A 6,000-nucleotide genomic window follows, 5' to 3' on the forward strand; every position below is an offset into this window, starting at 1 on the left:
CATGGTCTGATATCTAACTCCTATCTAGTTATGAAGTGTGTAACATGGTCTGGTATATAACTCTATCTAGTTATGAAGTGTCTAACATGGTCTGGTATATAACTCTATCTAGTTATGAAGTGTGTAACACATGTGTAAGCTATTGTCAGGTTGTGTGTCAGTCATATTAGTGATGTAGCACTGTGTAATTCAATTTTACCAGTCCGGATTGAATCTTTGTCCAACTACCCAATGTGAAAACATTTGCAAGGAGTCCGGATTGATTCTTTGTCCAACTACTCAATGTGGAAAATATTTCCAAGGAGTCTGGATTGAATTTTTTGCTTATGTTCTGTAATTCCATCTAACTCTGTCTAGCTATGAGGTGTCTAACATGGTCTGATATCTAACTATCTAGTTATGAGGTGTCTAACATGGTCTAATATCTAACTCTATCTAGTTATGAAGTGTCTAACATGGTCTGATATCTAACTATCTAGTTATGAGGTGTCTAACATGGTCTAATATCTAACTCTATCTAGTTATGAGGTGTCTAACATGGTCTAATATCTAACTCTATCTAGTTATGAGGTGTCTAACATGGTCTGGTATATAACTCTATCTAGTTATGAAGTGTCTAACATGGTCTGATATCTAACTCTATCTAGTTATGAAGTGTCTAACATGGTCTGATATCTAACTATCTAGTTATGAGGTGTCTAACATGGTCTAATATCTAACTCTATCTAGTTATGAAGTGTCTAACATGGTCTGATATCTAACTATCTAGTTATGAGGTGTCTAACATGGTCTAATATCTAACACTATCTAGTTATGAGGTGTCTAACATGGTCTGATATCTAACTCTATATAGTTATGAAGTGTCTAACATGGTCTAATATCTAACTCTATCTAGTTATGAAGTGTCTAACATGGTCTGATATCTAACTCTATCTAGTTATGAAGTGTCTAACATGGTCTAATATCTAACTCTATCTAGTTATGAAGTGTCTAACATGGTCTGATATCTAACTCTATCTAGTTATGAAGTGTCTAACATGGTCTGATATCTAACTCTATCTAGTTATGAAGTGTCTAACATGGTCTGATATCTAACTATCTAGTTATGAAGTGTCTGACATGGTCTGATATCTAACTCTATCTAGTTATGAAGTGTCTGACATGGTCTGATATCTAACTCTATCTAGTTATGAAGTGTGTAACATGGTCTGATATATAACTCTATCTAGTTATGAAGTGTCTAACATGGTCTGATATCTATCTCTATCTAGTTATGAAGTGTCTAACATGGTCTGATATCTATCTCTATCTAGTTATGAAGTGTCTAACATGGTCTGATATCTAACTCCTATCTAGTTATGAAGTGTCTAACATGGTCTGGTATATAACTCTATCTAGTTATGAAGTGTGTAACACATGTGTAAGCTTATGTCAGGTTGTGTGTCAGTCATATTAGTGATGTAGCACTGTGTAATTCAATTTTACCACAAGACCCACTCTCTTTTAGTCTCCCCCCCCCCAACCCCCAGGTCAAGATGTTAACTAGTGACAAGACCCTTTCACACAGGACGATACAAGTCTTATTTGACAAGCTGGAGGTTCCTCCTGTACTGACCACCACCACCTTTTAACGATATGAGCAAGGTCTGCTAACCTCATTACAATGCCGGCCCTCTCCCTTAATCCCTCCTTCTCGCCCTCCCTCCCAGCTAAAGTATTAAATCAAAGGCCCAGGCGTCAGACTGATGTGTATTTAACTTCCCCTGAGCACTTGTCATTGATGTGCAGGGCCAGTCAGTCCTGGTGTCCTTGTCTCTCGAATTCCCTGACGTGCAATCACTTCCTTATCTGTCCACAGGGCACGGCCCCTTTCCATAGCCAACCACAAAATGCATACCTAATGATGCGTTCCTCATGAGGCACGCCTGCCTGAACGCCACCGCCGTCGCCGAGGAAAGAAGCAGGAGGCGGATCCCTCTCACAACTCTACTTGTTTGTGTTATTGCTGTTGTGTTGGAATAGAGGAGTCGAAGGTCACATATGCTCTGTAGCAAGGGCCCGACTTCACAATAGAGCCTGACTTCACAATAGGACCCGACTTCACAATAGGACCCGACTTCACAATAGGACCCGACTTCACAATAGAGCCTGACTTCACAATAGGACCCGACTTCACAATAGGACCCGACTTCACAATAGGGCCCGACTTCACAATAGGGCCTGACTTCACAATAGGGCCCGACTTCACAATAGGGCCTGACTTCACAATAGGACCCGACTTCACAATAGGACCCGACTTCACAATAGGACCCGACTTCACAATAGGACCCGACTTCACAATAGGGCCTGACTTCACAATAGGGCCCGACTTCACAATAGGGCCCGACTTCACAATAGGGCCCGACTTCACAATAGGGCCCGACTTCACAATAGGGCCCGACTTCACAATAGGGCCCGACTTCACAATAGGGCCTGACTTCACAATAGGGCCTGACTTCACAATAGGGCCCGACTTCACAATAGGGCCCGACTTCACAATAGAGCCTGACTTCACAATAGGACCCGACTTCACAATAGGACCCGACTTCACAATAGGGCCCGACTTCACAATAGAGCCTGACTTCACAATAGGACCCGACTTCACAATAGGACCCGACTTCACAATAGGACCCGACTTCACAATAGGGCCTGACTTCACAATAGGGCCCGACTTCACAATAGGGACCGACTTCACAATAGGGCCCGACTTCACAATAGGGCCCGATTTCACAATAGGGCCTGACTTCACAATAGGGCCCGACTTCACAATAGGGCCTGACTTCACAATAGGGCCTGACTTCACAATAGGGCCCGACTTCACAATAGGGCCCGACTTCACAATAGAGCCTGACTTCACAATAGGACCCGACTTCACAATAGGACCCGACTTCACAATAGGACCCAACTTCACAATAGGACCCGACTTCACAATAGGGCCTGACTTCACAATAGGGCCTGACTTCACAATAGGGCCTGACTTCAGGGGGTCATTTCTGGGAGTTCTGTTGACTTGGTTAGTGGTGGCAGGCAAATAAAACTACTTGTCAACACTTCATGGCCTCCAAGCCACTTGCCACACACCAGCATCTGAGCAGTACAGCATGTCATCCTTTAGGGATAGTGTGGACATAGTCATGAACAAAATAATACAAAAAAGTTAATGAACAACCTACCTATCAAATATATATACAGTATCTTCATGTTAACGTCCTCTATTGAGAGATAACAATAGTGTCTCTGTCTTGCCTGCTACTAAATAATTCATCTATACTCTAAAATGCATTCCTATGTTTTCTTTTCTATTGAGGAAACTCAAAAAGTGTTTTATTTTATTTAGTCTTCACACGCCACATCCAGGGCGAACTTATTCTGAGACATTGAATTAATTATGAAAACTAAAATATAGTTTTGTTCTCTTCCTAAAAGCTTCTTCTGTATCCCGTAACAACGTCCTTAGTGTGCCGCCCTGTCACTGTATCAAAAAAAATACTAAAAACTAAAATGTGATAGAAAAGAAATGAGAGATGTCCTCCGGAAGTCTGAGGCTAACCTTTCATTGTGACTGGTATCACAGAGAACAAAGGTTAGACATAGAACAACGCCTGTGGAAGGGGACATTTTCCTGATGTATTTTTCCACTTGATGAGACCGTAAGAAAAAGACGTCTCTCTGTCACATGCGTCTGTTTTTTGTCTAATCTTATCTTTGGTACTAGGCATCAGAGTTATGAGACACTAGTCTCTTGTCAAGGAGGGGGGTGCATTTTATACAGATTTTATACAAGCAGTTGAGGACACGGCAACGCTATGTTTGAAATGTTTACCCACTCCCATGAAATCAGCTCTGAGTAGTGTGGCTACATAATCCCAAGTTTCTTCATAAAAAAAACTGTCAAAGTGATGAATATGAATATGTAAGGTTTGAACACAGCAGTGTGGTGAAACAGAAACCCTTTGGTGGAAAGTCATGACAGATATTCCCTAACCAACTAGTGTTAGTGTGGTATACCTGCAGAGGGGTTACAATAAAACTGACAGAAATAGACATGTATTCCTCAACCAGTCAAAAAGACACAAGGGCATTGCAAACTCCCCCCCCCCCCCAAAAAAAAACATTCAACACAAAAAATATTGTCGCCCTATCCATAAAGTTGAGTCAAACACGAAAATATGTCTTGTCCTGTTCTAACAGAATCTGTAAAAGAAACTGAGAATTAAGACTGGTCTTTGTCAAGTCACTGAGCTACAATAGCACATGTACAATATCAACATAGAACTTCAAGTACAAGTTACCTGTGGCCCTGTGTGAGGACGATTATTTACAGTATTGAAAAACCAATTGACAACGTACTTCCATGGCCGTACCAGTTTTGTAGTGGAGGAATATACGCTGGTATACACCGTATACCCACTTATTTTTCAGTGGGCATTGCGTATTCTTACTTCCTAATCCCCCACGATGTGAATCAAAGTAGTGTAGTGGAGGTTTACTCCTGTATCAATTAATAAGGCTGATGAAACAGATCAGAATGTTTAGCTTCAAATGTTGATCAATTATTATTTCTTCACATTTTAGGTGCTGCAATGTGCATTTATGTGCAAACCCCCCTCACTGTATATAGACTTTCTTTTTTTCTATTGTGTTATTTGACTGTATGCTTGTTAATTCCATGTGTAAACTCTGTGTTGTTGTTTGTGTCGCACTGCTTTGCTTTATCTTGGCCAGGTCACAGTTGTAAATGAGAACTTGTTCTCAACTGGCCTACCTGGTTAAATAAAGGTGAAATAAAATGTAAAAAATAAAACATGGCGGAAGGCATACCTGCACTGCCACGTCCTGACCAGTATAAGGGGTTATTTGTTATTGTGGTTTGGTCAGGACGTGGCAGGGGTGTGTTTGTTTAGAGTGTTTTTGGGATTGTTGGGCTATGTTCTTGTTAGTCTATTTCTATGTTCTAGTATGTCTATTTCTATGTGGTGTTTGTTGGGTTGACCTTCAATTGGAAGCAGCTGCTCCTAGTTGCTTCTAATTGAAGGTCCTATTTAAGAGGGGTGTTTTTCTATGGGATTTGTGGGTAGTTGTTCCTTGTTTAGTGTTTGTTGCACCTGACAGGACTGGTTTGTTCTTTTTCTATACGTATTTAGTTGTTTCTCCTTCTTCAAATAAAAAGAAGATGAGTATACATATTCCTGCTGAATTTTGGTCAAAACCTTACGACAACCGTGACATGCACATTTGGGGAAAACACCATTCTAAAACGCACACTGCGCATACAAGCGGGTTCCTTGGGCAGAGATGGAAATTTCCATAATTTTTTTTGCCTCAGACTTCTGGAGGAGATCTTTCATTCTTTCATGAAATTTCAATTGTATTTTTATTTTATTTGATATGCTGGCAAGGTGGCAGATTAATGTTGTGTTGCTACCATGCTGTGTTGCTGTCTTAGGTCTCGCTTTACATAGTGTTGTGTTGTCTCTCTTGTCATGATGTGTGTTTTGTCCTATATTTTTATTTTATTATTTTTAATCCCAGGCCCCGTCCCCGCAGGAGGCCTTTTGCCTTTTGGTAGGCCTTCATTGTAAAGTATTCTTAACTGACATGCTTAGTTAAATAAAGTTTAAATTAAATTAAAAAGTAGAAAGAAAACCAATAGGACAGGAGAACGCATACGATGAAGTCTTTAATAATTACCATGTCTATGGTGGGATATTGGTTGCGGGCTACTTTGAAGCAAGGCAAGACATACTACCTCATAATATGAAGTACAATGCCCAGGTCCAGATGCTAATGAAGACCCGCAAAGAAGACATCTTCTGATAGATGGAAAAGATTTCCCAGAAACCATCTCTATTAAATGGTTTAACTAGCTTACAAAGTAGCCTATGTCTACCTGGCAGAAAGATATCATGATTATTTGCATCAATCCCCAGTGGTTATTTATTTTGTCAAACTCCATCTCAC

The sequence above is a fragment of the Salmo salar genome, chromosome ssa18 (assembly GCF_905237065.1).
Source record: "Salmo salar chromosome ssa18, Ssal_v3.1, whole genome shotgun sequence".
Lineage (NCBI taxonomy): Eukaryota > Metazoa > Chordata > Actinopteri > Salmoniformes > Salmonidae > Salmo > Salmo salar.